This window comes from Ranitomeya imitator, chromosome 3, assembly GCF_032444005.1.
Source record: "Ranitomeya imitator isolate aRanImi1 chromosome 3, aRanImi1.pri, whole genome shotgun sequence".
Taxonomy (NCBI): Eukaryota; Metazoa; Chordata; class Amphibia; order Anura; family Dendrobatidae; genus Ranitomeya; species Ranitomeya imitator.
Window position 1 is genome coordinate 446,034,657 of NC_091284.1, and position 19,366 is coordinate 446,054,022.

Sequence of the window (19,366 nt, forward strand, 5' to 3'; positions counted from 1 at the left end):
ACATGAAGTCGGGGACCCACACAGCGCCGGCGGTTAGCGAAACGTTGAGCCTTCTCCTGGGACAATATCAAATTGTCCACCACATGAGTCCAAATCTGCTGCAACCTATCCACCACAGTATCTACACCAGGACAGTCCGAAGACTCAACCTGCCCTGAAGAGAAACGAGGATGGAAACCAGAATTGCAGAAAAACGGCGAAACCAAAGTAGCCGAGCTGGCCCGATTATTAAGGGCGAACTCAGCTAAAGGCAAAAAGGACACCCAATCATCCTGATCAGCAGAAACAAAGCATCTCAGATATGTTTCCAAAGTCTGATTAGTTCGTTCGGTTTGGCCATTTGTCTGAGGATGGAAAGCCGAGGAAAAAGACAAATCAATGCCCATCCTAGCACAAAAGGATCGCCAAAACCTCGAAACAAACTGGGAACCTCTGTCCGAAACGATGTTCTCCGGAATGCCATGTAAACGAACCACATGCTGGAAAAACAATGGCATCAAATCAGAAGAGGAAGGCAATTTAGACAAGGGTACCAAATGGACCATCTTAGAGAAGCGATCACAAACCACCCAAATGACCGACATCTTTTGAGAGACAGGGAGATCCGAAATAAAATCCATAGAAATATGCGTCCAGGGCCTCTTCGGGACCGGCAAGGGCAAAAGCAACCCACTGGCACGAGAACAGCAGGGCTTAGCCCGAGCACAAGTCCCACAGGACTGCACAAAAGAACGCACATCCCGTGACAAAGACGGCCACCAAAAGGATCTAGCCACCAAATCTCTGGTACCAAAGATTCCAGGATGACCAGCCAACACCGAACAATGAACCTCAGATATAACTCTACTAGTCCATTTATCAGGGACAAACAGTTTCTCCGCTGGGCAACGGTCAGGTCTATCAGCCTGAAATTTTTGCAGCACCCGCTGCAAATCAGGGGAGATGGCAGACAAAATTACCCCCTCTCTGAGAATACCCGCCGGCTCAGGAACACCCAGAGAGTCGGGCACAAAACTCCTTGACAGGGCATCAGCCTTCACATTCTTAAAGCCCGGAAGGTACGAAACCACAAAATCAAAACGGGAGAAAAATAGCGACCAACGAGCCTGTCTAGGATTCAACCGTTTGGCAGACTAGAGATAAGTCAAATTCTTGTGATCCGTCAAGACCACCACGCGATGCTTGGCTCCTTCAAGCCAATGACGTCACTCCTCGAATGCCCACTTCATGGCCAACAACTCTCAATTGCCAACATCATAATTGCGCTCAGCAGGCGAAAACTTTCTAGAAAAGAAGGCACATGGTTTCATCACCGAGCCATCAGAACTTCTTTGCGACAAAACAGCCCCTGCTCCAATCTCAGAAGCATCAACCTCGGCCTGAAACGGGAGCGAAACATCTGGCTGGCACAACACAGGGGCAGAAGAAAAACGACGCTTCAACTCCTGAAAAGCTTCCACAGCCGCAGAAGACCAATTGACCACATCAGCACCCTTCTTGGTCAAATCAGTCAACGGTTTAGCAACTGCAGAAAAATTACTACTGAAGCGACGATAAAAATTAGCAAAGCCAAGGAACTTTTGCAGACTCTTCACAGATGTCGGCTGAGTCCAATCATAAATGGCCTGGACTTTAACAGGGTCCATCTCGATAGTAGAAGGGGAAAAAAATGAAACCCAAAAATGAAACCTTCTGAACTCCAAAGAGACACTTTGACCCCTTCACAAACAAAGAATTTGCACGAAGGACCTGGAACACCATCCTGACCTGCTTCACGTGAGACTCCCAATCATCCGAGAAGACCAAAATATCATCCAAATATACAATCAGGAATTTATCCAGGTACTCTCGGAAGATGTCATGCATAAAGGACTGAAATACTGATGAGAGCATTGGAAAGCCCGAATGGCATAACCAGGTACTCAAAATGGCCCTCGGGCGTATTAAATGCTGTTTTCCATTCATCGCCCTGTTTAATACGCACAAGATTATATGCCCCACGAAGATCTATCTTGGTGAACCAACTAGCCCCCTTAATCCGAGCAAATAAATCAGACAGCAGCGGCAAAGGGTACTGAAATTTGACTGTGATCTTATTAAGAAGGCGGTAATCAATACAAGGTCTCAAAGAACCATCCTTCTTGGCCACAAAAAAGAACCCTGCTCCCAATCGTGACGACGACGGGCGAATATGACCCTTCTCCAAGGATTCCTTTATATAACTCCGCATAGCGGCGTGTTCTGGCACAGATAAATTGAACAGTCGGCCCTTAGGAAACTTACTACCAGGAATCAAATTAATAGCACAATTGCAATCCCTATGAGGAGGTAGGGCACTGGATTTGGGCTCATCAAATACATCCCGGTAATCCGACAAAAACTCCGGAACTTCAGAAGGGGTGGATGACGAAATAGACAAAAATGGAACATCACCATGTACCCCCTGACAACCCCAGCTGGACACAGACATAGATTTCCAATCCAATACTGGATTATGGACCTGTAGCCATGGCAACCCCAAAACAACCACATCATGCAGATTATGCAACACCAAAAAGCGAATATCCTCCTGATGTGCAGGAGCCATGCACATGGTCAATTGGGTCCAGTACTGAGGCTTATTCTTGGCCAAAGGCGTAGCATCAATTCCTCTCAATGGAATAGGATACTGCAAGGGCTCCAAGAAAAAACCACAGCTCCTAGCAAACTCCAAGTCCATCAAATTCAGGGCAGCGCCTGAATCCACAAATGCCATAACAGAATAGGATGACAAAGAGCAAATCAGAGTAACGGACAAAAGAAATTTCGACTCTACCTTACCAATGGTGGCAGACCTAGCAACGCTTAGTGCGCTTAGGACAATCGGAGATAGCATGAGTGGAATCATCACAGTAAAAACACAGCCCATTCCGACGTCTGTGTTCTTGCCGTTCAGCTCTGGTCAAAGTCCTATCACATTGCATAGGCTCAGGTCTATGCTCAGATAATACCGCCAAATGGTGCACAGCTTTACGCTCACGCAAGCGTCGATCCATCTGAATGGCCAAAGACAGACTCATTCAGACCAGCAGGCATGGGAAATCCCACCATGACATCCTTAAGGGCTTCAGAGAGACCCTTTCTGAAAATTGCTGCCAGGGCACATTCATTCCACTGAGTGAGTACAGACCACTTCCTAAACTTCTGACAATATATCTCTACTTCATCCTGACCCTGACACAGAGCCAGCAAGATTTTCTCTGCCTGATCCACTGAATTTGGTTCATCATAAAGCAATCCAAGCACCAGAAAAAACGCATCAACATCACGCAATGCCGGATCTCCTGGCGCAAGGGAAAATGCCCAGTCTTGAGGGTCGCCACGTAACAAAGAAATAATGATTTTCACTTGTTGAACAGGGTCACCTGAGGAGCGAGGTTTCAAAGCAAGAAACAATTTACAATTATTTTTGAAATTCAGAAACTTAGATCTATCCCCAAAAAACAAATCAGGAATTGGAATCCTAGACTCTGACATCGGATTCTGAACCACAAAATCTTGAATGTTTTGTACCCTTGCAGTGAGATTATCCATACAAGAGTACAGACCTTGAATGTCCATATCTACACCTGTATCCTGAACCACCCAGAGGTAAAGGGGAAAAGAGAGACAAAACACACTGCAAAGAAAAAAAAATTGTCTCAGACCTTCTCTTATCCCTCTATTGAGATGCATTAATACTTTGGGCCACCTGTACTGTTATGACCTGGTGGTTAGGACAATAATGGACCTGGTGGTTAAGAGCACACGGAATGACCTGATAGTTACTAATAATACAGGACAAGCTCTGGGACGTGGGAACTCTGCTGACCGCAATCCCTAATCCTATCACACACTAGAAATAGCAGTGGATTGCTCCTAACGCTCCCTATGCAACTCGTCACAGCCTAAGGAACTAGCTAGCCCTAAAGATAGAAAAATAAAGCCTACCTTGCCTCAGAGAAATTCCCCAAAGGAAAAGGCAGCCCCCCACATATAATGACTGTGAGTTAAGATGAAAATTACAAACACAGAGATGAAATAGATTTAGCAAAGAGAGGCCTGACTTACTGAACAGACAGAGGATAGGAAAGGTAACTTTGCGGTCAGCACAAAAACTACAAAAAGACCACGCAGAGGGCGCAAAAAGACCCTCCGCACCGACTCACGGTGCGGAGGCGCTCCTCTGCATCCCAGAGCTTCCAGCAAGCAAGACAAAAATCAAAATAGCAAGCTGGACAGAAAAATAGCAAACAAGAGAAAAACAAGCAGGAACTTAGCTTCTGCTGGGAAGACAGGTCACAAGAACGATCCAGGAGCGAACTAGACCAATACTGGAACATTGACAGGTGGCATGGAGCAATGATCTAAGTGGAGTTAAATAGAGCAGCCAGCTAACGAATTAACCTCGTCACCTGTGGAAGGAAACTCAGAAGCCGCAGCCCCACTCACAACCACCAGATAAAGCCCATGGACAGAACCAGCCGAAGTACCATTCATGACCACAGGAGGGAGCTTGACAACAGAATTCACAACACTTCTCCACCACATACTCCAACTCCCCCTCGACCAACACCGGGGCAGGAGGATCAACGGAGGGAACCATAGGCGCCACGTATCTCCGCAACAACGACCTATGGAACACATTATGGATGGCAAAAGAAGCTGGAAGGTCCAAATGAAATGACACAGGATTAAGAACCTCAGAAATCTTATATGGCCCAATGAAACGAGGCTTAAACTTAGGAGAGGAAACCTTCATAGGAACGTGACGAGATGACAACCAAACCAAATCCCCAACACGAAGTCGGGGACCAACACAACGCCGGCGGTTAGCGAAACGTTGAGCCTTCTCCTGGGACAATGTCAAATTGTCCACCACATGAGTCCAAATCTGCTGCAACCTGTCCACCACCGCATCCACACCAGGACAGTCCGAAGGCTCAACATGCCCTGAACAAAAGTTTACAATTATTTTTGAAATTCAAGAACCTAGATCTATCCCCAGAAAATAAGTCAGGAATAGGAATTCTAGGCTCTAACATAGGATTGTCAGGCTTGCTCGGCATCAACCTGCAGCAGATCTGTAATCATTTGCTGCCTGGTTTTGCCAGTGGAGTCTATCTGTTTCATCGTATAGAGGGAAGTATAAACCTCCTTTGTCTGCTGTTTGTATCATGGCTCTCCCAACTGTAGCCATAATTACCATAAAAAGATAGGACGGAAAAACAAGAGAAGGGATGGGATGTAACTGCTACACATACAGTATTGTCCCAAATAATTGTATTGTCCCTACTGCAAAGGATTCTGGGTAAACCTGCTATTCTTTGTATTATGCTGCTTGCAAGTACTTTCCGTTTCAGGAAAGCATCCACTATGTATTTCCTTTAAGTAGAGGGCTTTTCGGTCTCTTTCGTCCCGCTACATTTAGCCCAACTTGGGACTCTCCCTAAGGTGGCTAGCATATATGTATCGCTTGCTCACCGAGCCCCACTCCATACAGCCAACCAATTCCAGCCCTGTGCTGATGAGGGCCTAAAGCCCGAAACACGTGTCCACAGGTAGGAATTGGTTGGCTGTGTAAATTTAGAAACTAATCCGCAGCATTGCACGCTTGGCGGTTCCAAGCGCTGTGGATTAGACAGGGGTGGAAAGAGATGATTTGCATAGCTCCGCCTACTGCAAAGGATTCTGGGTAAACCTGCTATTCTTTGTATTATGCTGCTTGCAAGTACTTTCCGTTTCAGGAAAGCATCCACTATGTATAACTTTTATATTTAATCCAAAAAGAAAGGTAGTCTTTATAAATTATCTACCATATTTTCTGGACTATAAGATGCACTTTTTCCCTCCAAAATGTGGAAGAAAATGAGGGGTGCTTCTTATATTTCGGATGTACCTGCTCTTGCTGTGGATGGGGAGGTGGGGTAGCAGCAGGTCACAGGAGGCAGGACCCAGCTGCTGTGGCTAACTCCTGTGCCTGCTGCTAAAGAGAAATGAATATTCACTGCTCTACACCATGTATAGATGGATTGAGGAGATATATTTATGCCAGGAAAGGGGATATTAGTACAGAACTGACCACATTTTTTCAATATTTTGTTCTAATTTCCTCCTTTAAAACCTAATTGCATTTTATGGTCCGGTGCTTCTTATAGTTTGAAAAACAAAGTACAAAGGAATTTATAAAGGGGACAAAACAAAACAACATATACAATTACATAACATAAAAAGAATTAAAACAAACAAAACTTGCTAAACCTGACTGCAATGGCTTCAGATTTATGGAGAGAAACTTTCGTAATGAAAACGTCCACAAACGTGGATTAAGCATACACAGCGATGTATCTTCATTGAACCCAGATCATATATTTCAACTGTTGCACCCATGTGAGTTAAGATTTTTTGCTTCACAGTATTCCTGTGTCAGGGGTAATGTGGGGGACATCTGATGGCTCTGTCACCACTGTGGATGTGATGTGAAGTAGAACAGGAGGTGGTGTTGGGGTAGATGCTAACAGCCAATGAGTGTGTAGAGGGCGGGGTGGAGCGCCTGTTGTGAGTTCTGTTTTTGGGCTCCCTCTGGTGGTTACTGATGGTACTGGGTGATTTGTGTTCTGCTGTCTCTGGTGTCCACCTGTTCTATTAGGATTTGGGAGTTTCCTATTTAACCGGGCTTTCTTGTCATTTCCCCGCCGGCTATCAAGGTTATCAGAGTGTTTTGTTACCTCAGCTTCTGGCTTCAGTAATCTTCAGGACAAGCTAAGTTTTTGATTTTCTTGTTCCCCGTTTTGCTTTATTTTTGTCTTGTCCAGCTTGCATATAATTGTTTCTTTGCTGCTGGTTGCTCTTGTGGGCTGTAATTGCTCCTCATGTTCCATGAGTTGGAACATGAGTTCAAGTAATTACAGGATGGTTTTTTGAAGGGTTTTTTGCTGACCGCGCAGTTTACTTTTGTATCCTCTGCTATCTAGTTTTAGCGGGCCTCTTTTTGCTGAATCTGTTTTCATACTGTGTATGTGCCTTCCTCTCATTTCACCGTCATTATATGTGGGGGGCTGCTATTTCTGTGGGGTATTTCCCTGGAGGCAAGAGAGGTCTGTGTTTCTTCTAATAGGGGAAGTTAGATCTTCGGCTGGTGCGAGACGTCTAGGATCAACGTAGGCATGTTCCCCGGCTATTGTTATTTGTGTGTTCAGGTTTAGGGTCGCGGTCAGCTCAGGTTCCATCACCCTAGAGCTCGTTGGTGCTTGTCCTTTTGTGATTCCCTACCATTGGAATCATGACAGTATAGCCGGCCAAAATGTTTGGGCTGAAGTAGGAGGAAAAGTAGTCTGAGGAAGTTTTTTTTTTTTTCTCTCTCCTCTGAGGTTGCTGCCTAGCCTTAATTGCAGCCTGGCTGATTTTTTTTTTCCTCCTCTTAATCCTTGAATGGCTCTGACCTTAGCTGTTTATCATGGACGTCCAGAGTTTAGCTTCCAGCTTGAATAATCTTGCTGCTAAGGTTCAAAATATACAAGATTTTGTTGTACATGCTCCTATGTCTGAACCTAGAATTCCTATTCCAGAGTTCTTTGCTGGAGATAGATCTAGTTTTCTGAATTTTAGAAACAATTGCAAGCTGTTCCTTTCTTTGAAATCTCGCTCTTCTGGAGACCCTGCTCAGTAGGTTAAGATTATTATATCTTTCCTGCGGGGTGACCCTCAAAATTGGGCATTTGCATTGGCACCAGGGGATCCTGCGTTGCTTAATGTGGATGCGTTTTTTCTGGCATTGGGTTTGCTCTATGAGGAACCTAACCAGGAGATTCAGGCTGAAAAAGCTTTATTAGCTCTCTCTCAGGGGCAAGATCAAGCAGAAATATATTGTCAAAAATTTCGGAAATGGTCAGTGCTTACTCAGTGGAATGAGTGCGCCCTGGCTGCAAAGTTCAGAGATGGCCTTTCTGAGGCCATTAAAGATGTTATGGTGGGGTTCCCTGCGCCTACGGGTCTGAATGAGTCTATGACTATGGCTATTCAGATTGATCGGCGTTTACGGGAGCGCAAACCTGTGCACCATTTGGCGGTGTCTTCTGAACAGGCACCTGAGACAATGCAATGTGATAGAGTTCAGTCTAGAAGTGAACGGCAAAACTATAGGCGGAAAAATGGGTTGTGCTTTTATTGTGGTGATTCAGCTCATGTTATATCAGCATGCTCTAAACGCACAAAAAAGGTTGATAAGTCTGTTGCCATTAGTACGTTACAGTCTAAGTTCATTCTGTCTGTGACTCTGATTTGCTCATTATCATCCATTTCCGTCGATGCCTATGTAGATTCAGGCGCTGCCCTGAGTCTTATGGATTGGTCATTTGCCAAGCGATGTGGGTTTAGTCTTGAGCCTCTGGAAGTCCCTATTCCTTTGAAGGGAATTGACTCTACACCTTTAGCTATGAATAAACCTCAGTACTGGACACAAGTGACCATGCGTATGACTCCCATTCATCAGGAGGTGATTCGCTTCCTGGTATTGTATAATTTACATGATGTTCTAGTACTTGGTCTGCCATGGTTACAAACTCATAATCCAGTCCTTGACTGGAAAACAATGTCTGTGTTAAGCTGGGGATGTCAGGGGGTTCATGATGATGCACCTCCGATTTCTATCGCTTCATCTACTCCTTCTGAGGTTCCTGTATTTTTGTCTGATTATCGGGATGTTTTTGAGGAGCCTAAGCTCAGTTCGCTTCCTCCTCACAGGGATTGCGATTGTGCTATAAATTTAATTCCTGGTAGTAAATTTCCTAAAGGTCGTTTGTTCAATTTGTCAGTGCCAGAGCATACTGCTATGCGGGATTATGTTAAGGAGTCCTTGGAAAAGGGACATATCCGTCCATCTTCGTCCCCTTTGGGAGCAGGTTTTTTTTTCGTGGCCAAAAAAGATGGGTCCTTGAGGCCTTGTATAGATTATCGTCTTTTGAATAAGATTACCGTAAAATATCAGTATCCTTTGCTTTTGTTGACTGATTTGTTTGCTCGCATTAAGGGGGCTAAATGGTTCACTAAGATTGATCTTCGGGGTGCATATAATCTTATACGAATAAAGCAAGGTGATGAGTGGAAAACCGCATTTAATACGCCTGAGGGCCATTTTGAGTATTTGGTAATGCCTTTCGGACTTTCTAATGCTCCTTCAGTCTTCCAGTCCTTTATGCACGATATTTTCCGTGAATATCTGGATAAATTTATGATTGTGTATTTGGATGATATTTTGTTTTTTTCTGATGACTGGGAGTCTCATGTTCAGCAGGTCAGGAAGGTGTTTCAGGTCCTGCGGGCTAATTCCTTGTTTGTAAAGGGCTCAAAGTGTCTCTTTGGAGTCCAGAAGATTTCTTTCTTGGGGTATATTTTTTCCCCTTCTACTATTGAGATGGATCCCGTCAAGGTTCGGGCTATTTGTGACTGGACGCAGCCTGCATCTCTTAAGAGTTTGCAGAAGTTCTTGGGCTTTGCTAATTTCTATCGTCGTTTTATAACTAATTTTTCTAGTGTTGTTAAGCCTTTGACGGATTTGACTAAGAAGGGTGCTGATGTTGCTGATTGGTCTCCTGCGGCTGTGGAGGCCTTTCAGGAACTTAAACGCCGGTTTTCTTCTGCTCCTGTGTTGCGTCAGCCTGATGTTTCGCTTCCTTTCCAAGTTGAGGTTGATGCTTCCGAGATTGGAGCGGGGGCGGTTTTGTCACAGAGAAGCTCCGATTGCTCGGTGATGAAGCATGTGCGTTCTTTTCTAGAAAATTTTCGCCCGCTGAGCGGAATTATGATGTGGGTAATCGGGAACTTTTGGCCATGAAATGGGCATTTGAGGAGTGGCGTCATTGGCTGGAGGGTGCTAGACATCGTGTGGTGGTCTTGACTGATCACAAAAATCTGATTTACCTTGAGTCTGCCAGGCGTCTGAATCCTAGACAGGCTCGTTGGTCACTGTTTTTCTCTCGTTTCAATTTTGTGGTTTTGTACCTGCCAGGTTCAAAGAATGTGAAGGCGGATGCTCTTTCTAGGAGTTTTGTGCCTGACTCCCCTGGAAATTCTGAGCCCACTGGTATCCTTAGGGATGGGGTGATTTTGTCGGCCGTCTTCCCAGACTTGCGACGTGCTTTGCAGGAGTTTCAGGCGGGTAAACCTGATCGTTGTCTGCCTGAGAGACTGTTTGTTCCGGATAGTTGGACCAGTAGAGTCATCTCCGAGGTCCATTCTTCTGCGTTGGCAGGTCATCCTGGAATATTTGGTACTAGAGACTTGGTGGCCAGGACTTTTTGGTGGCCTTCCTTGTCGAGGGATGTGCGTTCTTTTGTGCAGTCTTGTGAGGTTTGTGCTCGGGCTAAGCCTTGCTGTTCTCGAGCCAGTGGATTGTTGTCACCTTTGCCTATCCCGAAGAGGCCTTGGACGCACATTTCCATGGACTTTATTTCGGATCTCCCTGTCTCTCAAAAAATGTCTGTCATCTGGGTTGTGTGTGACCGCTTTTCTAAAATGATTCATCTTGTACCCTTGCCTAAGTTGCCTTCCTCCTCTGAGTTGGTCCCTCTGTTTTTCCAGAACGTGGTTCGTTTGCATGGGATTCCGGAGAACATCGTTTCTGACAGGGGATCCCAGTTTGTGTCTAGATTTTGGCGGACGTTCTGTGCTAAGATGGGCATTGATTTGTCCTTTTCGTCTGCATTCCATCCTCAGACGAATGGCCAGACGGAGCGAACTAATCAGACCTTGGAAACTTATTTGAGGTGTTTTGTTTCTGCTGATCAGGATGACTGGGTTACCTTTTTGCCGCTGGCCGAGTTTGCCCTTAATAATCGGGCTAGTTCTGCTACCTTGGTTTCTCCTTTTTTTTTGTAATTCGGGGTTTCATCCTCGTTTTTCCTCTGGTCAGGTGGAGCCTTCTGATTGTCCTGGAGTGGACATGGTGGTGGATGGGTTGCATCGGATTTGGAGTCATGTGGTGGACAATTTGAAGTTGTCCCAGGAGAAGGCTCAGCAGTTTGCTAATCGCCGTCGCCGCGTGGGTCCTCGACTTCGTGTTGGGGACTTGGTGTGGTTGTCTTCTCGTTTTTTTCCTATGAAGGTCTCTTCTCCTAAGTTCAAGCCTCGGTTCATCGGTCCTTATAGGATCTTGGAAATTCTTAACCCTGTGTCGTTTCGTTTGGATCTCCCGGCATCGTTTGCTATTCATAATGTGTTCCATCGGTCGTTGTTGCGGAGGTATGAGGTACCTGTTGTCCCTTCGCTTGAGCCTCCTGCTCCGGTGCTGGTGGAGGGAGAATTGGAGTATGTTGTGGAGAAGATCTTGGATTCTCGTGTTTCCAGACGGAAACTCCAATATTTGGTCAAGTGGAAGGGTTATGGTCAGGAGGATAATTCTTGGGTGGTTGCCTCTGATGTTCATGCTGATGATTTGGTCCGCGCTTTTCATAGGGCTCATCCTGGTCGCCCTGGTGGTTCTCGTGAGGGTTCGGTGACCCCTCCTCAAGGGGGGGGTACTGTTGTGAGTTCTGTTTTTGGGCTCCCTCTGGTGGTTACTGATGGTACTGGGTGATTTGTGTTCTGCTGTCTCTGGTGTCCACCTGTTCTATTAGGATTTGGGAGTTTCCTATTTAACCGGGCTTTCTTGTCATTTCCCCGCCGGCTATCAAGGTTATCAGAGTGTTTTGTTACCTCAGCTTCTGGCTTCAGTAATCTTCAGGACAAGCTAAGTTTTTGATTTTCTTGTTCCCCGTTTTGCTTTATTTTTGTCTAGTCCAGCTTGCATATAATTGTTTCTTTGCTGCTGGTTGCTCTTGTGGGCTGTAATTGCTCCTCATGTTCCATGAGTTGGAACATGAGTTCAAGTAATTACAGGATGGTTTTTTGAAGGGTTTTTTGCTGACCGCGCAGTTTACTTTTGTATCCTCTGCTATCTAGTTTTAGCGGGCCTCTTTTTGCTGAATCTTTTTTCATACTGTGTATGTGCCTTCCTCTCATTTCACCGTCATTATATGTGGGGGGCTGCTATTTCTGTGGGGTATTTCCCTGGAGGCAAGAGAGGTCTGTGTTTCTTCTAATAGGGGAAGTTAGATCTTCGGCTGGTGCGAGACGTCTAGGATCAACGTAGGCACGTTCCCCGGCTATTGTTATTTGTGTGTTCAGGTTTAGGGTCGCGGTCAGCTCAGGTTCCATCACCCTAGAGCTCGTTGGTGCTTGTCCTTTTGTGATTCCCTGCCATTGGAATCATGACAAGCGCCCCCAGACACAGGGCCACGAGTTCTCGGTACCGGGCCTCTCTGGTTCGGTTCTGAGGCTGTCACGGTGGCTAGACCCGGTCCGCGACCCTGCTAAGGGGCGTCCAATAAAGGTGGTACAGTCTATCAGGAGTTCGTGACGCCACCTGTGGTGTTCGGTCAGAGTGACCGACGCTGCTGTCGGGTCCGCTGGGGTGATGGAATGGCAGCTGGATGGTATACCTTCCCACAGGTGAAGTATGTCCCCAGGGCTTCCCAGTAAGGTGGATGGTGATGGTGTGAGGTGCAGTCAATAACGAGGACACAATGTTGCAGTCTCTTTACCTCTTTACTGAAGACTTCAGGATCCTCAATCCAGAGCACGCTTAACAGGGCTATCTGAGACCGGCCGGTCCGATGGGCACTTCCAGAGTTCCCTTTGCAGGTGGAAATCAGTGCCTACCACTAGCGCCTATGTGTTGTAGTGCTACCCTGCTGAGCATTTGGAATAGTCCTCACAACTGCTGTTCTCGTTCGTTCGTTCTTTCTAATTCTCTCTCGCTTGTTCCAGATGTTACTAGTTTCTCATCCCCCAGGTATGTTATGGCTGGGACGCACCCGTATAACGTGAAGGCTCGGAGCTCTTCCGGGACCCTAGAGACGCCCCTCTCCACGCATTGCCCCCTATGTCTTCATAGGAAATTTAAGGTAGACAGCCAACCTATAATTAACTGTCCTGCGGAGTTCGAAGTAAGGCCTAGAGTCAGTTACTCCCGCGGTGTTCCGGCCACTGGCTACGCGCCTCAGTAGGATGTTGCCTCGGTCTCACGGCACGACTCCTACTGGCTCTCCTTTGTGCTTGATCTCGTTTCTCACTGTTCCACAATATCCTTCTCTTCGTGTCACTTTCTTAGGATACCGCCGCGGGGTGTGCAGGCGCGGTTCTGTAACGTTCTGCTCTGTTCGCTAGGCTCCTGTCAGGTTCCCATGCCTGACAGGGACCCCCCTGTGTCTTCTCCCTGCAACACCCCCTGCCACGGGATGTTGCCTGAATCCAACCCAGTCAGCTTCTGACCAACTTCCTATCCAACCCCTAGTTTTACCAGTGTGAGGAGTGGCCCAATAAATAAAGCCTTTTTCTCCCCCTAGTGGCCGGAGTGTGAAGTGTAATGTGTGCTGGTGATACCTGGTCAGTAGAATTCCTTCAGTGCCATCAGACGTACCATCACTCCCCTTAGCGGCAGAGTGTCATACTGCAATGACCAGATCTCTGGGGCGCTGCAGGGGCTGTACACTGAGCTCCAGGGCAGGGCTACTTCTGGCTGTGAGCTTAGAAAATAAGCCCAGGAAGCTGCCTGGTTTAGTAGAGCCACATGTAAGGCCTCTTTCACACTTCCGTCTTTTAGCTCCCGTCGAAATCCGCTGATTTTTTAAAAAACAGGATTCAGCAAATTTTTCTGCTAGATCCTGTTTTTCCCATAGACTTGTATTAGTGACGGATTGTGACGGATGGCCATCCGTTCCATCCGTCGTGCACTGGATCTGTCAGAAAATCGCTGTCCATCGGGCAGAGAAAACGTTCAGAGGAACGTTTTTTCTGCACGTCGGAAAATCGCTCAGTGACGGGTCCTGCGCTGCCCGTCGTTGGCTATAATGGAAGCCTATGGACGCAGGATCCGTTGCTGACTGTCAAAAGAAGGAGTCCAGTGACGGATTCCTTTTGAAACTGAGCATGTGCGGAAGAATTTCCAGTCAGGGAAATTCTTTCTCGCTTGCTCTCTCTCTTTTTACTATTGATACTGCTTTTGCAGCATCAATAGTAACAAGATATAATGTTAAAAAAAATTGCAATATTCTTACCTTCCAGCGTCCCGTGCAGCTTTACCGATGCTCCCGGCAGCTAGCATTCTCATGGATGCATTGCGAAATGACCCGATGACGTCACAGTCTGGCAAGACCGCATGTCATCAGAGGTCATTGCACGCAAAGCATTGCTAGGAACTCCAGATGCCGGGAGCATCGCGAGCATCGGTAACGCTGGACGCCGGAAGGTGAGAATATTGCGATTTTTTTTTTCTTCTATTTTTAACCTGGGTTTTGTTGTGTATGCGTTTTCGCAGTGGAAAACCGCTGTCAAGACGCATACACAACAGGTGCACATAACCTCGACGGGTCCATCAGAAAAATGGGCCCAGTGCACCCCTCTTTTACAATCTGCACAGGATCCGTCATTTCAACATTTTGACGGATCCTGTGCAGATTGCCAAAACGGAAGTGTGAAAGAAGCCTAAGCAAACTGGGTGCAGGGAGTGAATTGAAAAATGAGAGCAAATCGGATCACAGCTGACACTCTGATGAAACTCTGAACAGAGCTTGATCTTAGTGTCAATTCCCTTGCATGAGAGAATCAACGCTTAGGCTAGTTCACACAACTTGGGCCAGTCACTTTCAAAAATCGCAGGTGTGACTGGCTCTATGTACTCATCTGCATAGCAGACAAACATTGGAGCTGCCTATTATTGACATTCACTAACCTGGTCTGTATGAAAACTTGCTCATGTGCATGGTGCAGCACCATGCCCCTGGGGTTGGGATATGTGAGCAGTCATTCCCACCCATCTCTTTTGACTTCTCATAAAAACTGTCCCTGGAACGACCTAATTAAGTTCTCAGCACTATATGTGCTGGAGCATGCTTTCCAAGCTCACATCACCGAAGCTACCAACCGCAATGATGCATATCTCCCTTCAAGGACCCTTCCGGCGGCCATCTTACAATGGGCACACAGGTTGTTATTGGGTCAGTATGCTTGTCTGAAGGAGCTATTAGGCTGCGTGCACACACAGTGGTCATTTTGAAAAAAACTGAAAACCCAGGAATGGAAATCAAACAAATATACCACATAAATATAAGATAGTAAGAAGATTAAGACCAAAGTATATTAAAGTATAAAATGCCTTTATTTAATTTTTTGGCAGAAATGGCACTATATAGTGTGCCTGTGTTGTCCAGCCCTGTGCAGCTGCATTCTTTTCACTGTTTGGTTACATTCAGATGTCTGTCCAAAATCAGACCGCAATGCATGGCCTGGCTGCCAGTCTCCAGCCCCCATCATGACAGCTTCCCTCCACAATCACTTAAACTTGCAGGGAAACAGCTATATCACCTAAAAACCCGCACAGTAATTATGATCAGCGTCTCGGGTTTGGAAGTGGAACAGCTGTTTTCCGGCAAGAATAAGCGATTATGTTGGGAAATATTGAATAGAATGTGGCGGCACAGGGCTGTCGAAGGTAAAAGCCTCAGCATAAAAGCTACATGTGAACGCAGTCTTAGAGAAAAGAAAGAAATTGAATCTATTATGCTTCCATATTACTGTATATTATTGAACTATGAGTAGAAAAATTTAAGTTGCTGTACTTGAGAAAACTGGGTAAATATTAATTTGTATTTTCAGTACTAGACAGCAGATCAGCATTTAACTGTAAGTAAACTAAAAATGACCCCCCCTCAAAAAAAGAAAATGAAAATCTGATAATCAAAATGTACACATATATACTTTATTTTCAGCACAATCACACAATTAAACTAAAGCATGGACAGGTAAAATAAATTAACAATCTACAAACAATAAATACCAGTAGCGAAATCAAGCACATTAAACGTGTCAGATACAAAAAGTGTTCTTCTAGGTTAATAATCATTCAATTAACTTTTTTTTAGCTTACTATACTGTTTTGGAAAGTGTCACATTTAGTTTTTAGCTTTATGTTTTTCCTAAATGGAAAATACGAACAAAATACACAGTTACGGAAGAAGAGGTGCAGCGCAAAATGTTATCCGTCCAGCTGACGTCTTGCTATGGAGACTTGTTGGCATGCAAGTTTGGAGAATCATTACAGGCATGCAGCTATTTTTTTTCATTCCTTTGAGTTTTTTTGCTGTCAAATTTCTTAATAGCTGAACAAACATTTTTGGAGGTTGCGTTAAAACACTTTTTTTCACCCGTCTTCAGTTCTACGCTAAAATAAATTGAAAAATAAGGGAGAATGTTTAAAAACAGGATCTTTATATAAAACACACATTGCATTAAAAAGAACCTGTCATTATGACATAGCTTTTACATAAGTTGTCTGATTTAAATAATAAAAAAATAATTAAAAATTAAGTTACAAAAACACTACTAACCTCTTTAATCCCAAGTACAGATGCTCTGGAGATCCTTGCTGTCTCTATTGACAAGCTGACAGCACTTGTCAGCTGCAGTCAATCAGTGGCATGATGTTAGTAATAATGCCAGTGATTGGCTGCAGAGGTCATCTGTCATTCTTACTGGTATCATAGCTTAGTGCTAAGTAGTTATGCCAGTTGTATGCTATGTGATGGTTGAGGTGTGTATTTGGCTGCAGGAATCACATGATGACAGCTTGTCGACAAAGACTGGCAGGAACAGCTGACGTGTAGGTGCTGCAATGGTTGGGGTTTTACACCGCAAAGTACCATACGGCTCTGGTAATCTGAGCATCATTTAATGTGAACTGTGCCTCTGCCACATAAAGGGGAATCAGTTATAGGGTGGGGTTTATTATAGATTTTGTATTGATCCCCAGGAGCTGAACATTACGCCTCTGGATGCAATCCAATTTCAAAGTTACTGGAAATGATTTTATTCTCTAATTTTGTGCTAAACCTGCACAAAAATGTTGTACTAGGATTCAAAATGGAGTTTCCCACTAAACACATTCATAATTTTTCTCGTAGGATAGGGAGTGAATGTAAAATCATTGTGGGTCATCTGTATAGACCCTCATTAATTTCAAGAATTAATTTCAACAAATGGAGTCGCAATGTCATGGCGCATTGTGCATATGGTGAACTAATGCTTCACTTAATTTATGGCAGAACTGCTATCTCCCTCAGGTGATAAATGTATTTGGTAGGAAAAATGCTTTATGAGAACCATATTCACGATTATAATCTGTAAGAATTAGCAATATTATGAACAGATGAAAACACTAGTCTCCATCTGCTGCATTACAGTAAGGCTTTATAGGGAACTTGTTAGATGTATTCGTCTGCCAACCTATCACCACTATCATCCAGTGCTGATCTAGTTTAATTGTATTGTTAATGCACCTTGTCTGTATTACTGGCCAAAGCCGCAGCCTAGCAATGGCGGTTGAACGTGCACATGGCTTAGAAGCTGGCTGGATCACTGGACATCCAGCTTTAGTGCCAATCCCTCCATTCTTGAGAAAAGAAAGATTTGTAACGAAAGTTGCATGATTTTCTTGCAAACACTTTTTACATTTTAACTATTAGTGATTTTGAGACTAACCCTGAAGACTTCTGTTTTAATAAATTTGGCCTGTGCTGACGCAATGAAACACTCATGAACGATTAAAAGAACACTTGGTGGTAGCCATGGTGGTTTGATGGAGGTCTTTTTGTAATCTCCAGGTGTCAAATTCTATTTCAATTGATGAAAAATACAATATGGCCTATCACACATGAGAACTATACTCTCGCTCCATCTTTCATTTTGTCTCCTTTTTCCATTATGGTGGATTAATTGAAATATTTGGACCAAACTATTTGTAATGATTAAAAAACGATTAGTATGAAAAGCTGGTTTAGCTCTAAGTCATATGAAGGTGTATCCAGAATAGTTACATATATACTTGTATATATCATACTTACATAAATGCCTTGTTGGTACAAGCCCTATCATCAGTCCTGTTATAGCTTTTTATGTTTTCACTATTAAGGCGATTGATTGCACTTTTGCAGCATGTTAAGATGTTGCTGCCTTTATCTAAAATAGAAATGACAAGTACAAATTAGAAAAAAAAAAGATTAAAAAGGTTAAAAGCAAGCAATATAAGTATGACAAGATAGAGGTATGCCAAACAAACAATACTGGTTTAAAGTTTTCTGTATATACAGAATATTTGGAAATTCACCATAAAAAACAGAGTTTAAGTAACGTAAAATGTTTTGATCTTTATTTGGTAAATAGTTTTAAATGACCATATAGAATAGGCAAATATAATATCAGAGGCTGCAATGACCTATATTAGTCACAGGAGACCATGTCACATTTTGCCATAGTTAAATCCTATAGCATGGCCAGTAAACTGAGATATGTGTAGACTTAACCAAATGCATAGAAAGGTGCATTTAGTGTAAAGTTCTGCTTAATAGCGAGCATATACAGTACAATCAGATAATGGTAGAGGGACCACACGAAACGTGCGTTGGGGTGGTGAGAGTGCTTCCACTATACCCTATTTTCCTACGTAAATCACTCTACCATTATCTGATTGAACTGTACATGCACACTGTTAAGCAGCACTTTACACTATATGCACCTTTCTTTGCATTTGATTAAGTTTAATCTACACATATCTCAGTTTACTGGATATTTTATAGGATTTAACTAGGGCAAAATACGTGACATGGTCACATGGGAACAGAGCAAGGAACAAATATAGCTACCCGACCTAACATATGCCTATACCTCCTGGATGTTGCCACTAGGATACGAGTCCTCTGTTCTGGTGATCAGTGCTTGTCCCATTGTGACACCTTTCTAACAGTTCTTACCTATCAAGTGGATATGTGACAATTTATGAAGGCCAGACCACCCCAATAAGTTCTGCAACAATTAAAAGGGTTTTTTCATCTTGTTAAATTGGTAAAATTGCAAAGTGCTTGTAGAAACATGCAACTTTGCAATTTACCTCTCACTAACAATCCTCTCTGGTGTCAAGAACATAGTTATTTTCAATCCTATATTTTACGGCTCATTTCCTAGGTATACCGTCTACATCTGCAGTGTATCAGAGGGGGCTGGTTTGGAAAATACATATTTAATCGTACAATAATTGACTTAATTAGTTCTAAGTAAATACTGCTCTAAAATCAATATATTGTAGGCAGAAAAGGACAATTTATAGAACAGTGTTTTGCATCATTGCTTTGTAGAAATACTTACAGATTGAGAAACCGGTGACTTGCAGTGATAGAGCCACAAGCACAATCAGGCAGGCTGCTCTCATCATGACTTCTCTTGAATCTTTGCCTTCGTAGATACATTCTGTAATCTTCTCTTT

General features: G+C 44.1%; 1 long non-coding RNA gene across 1 annotated transcript; it reads right to left on the minus strand.

Annotated features, from left to right (window-relative positions):
* Nucleotides 1–15,835: 15,835 nt before the first annotated feature.
* Nucleotides 15,836–19,350, minus strand: LOC138672144 (uncharacterized). The gene is made up of 3 exons (XR_011319607.1): nucleotides 19,249–19,350; nucleotides 17,952–18,066; nucleotides 15,836–16,273 (listed from the first exon to the last, which is right to left on the minus strand). It is a non-coding gene; the product is annotated as an uncharacterized lncRNA (long non-coding RNA).
* Between the last annotated feature and the right edge of the window lie 16 nt (nucleotides 19,351–19,366).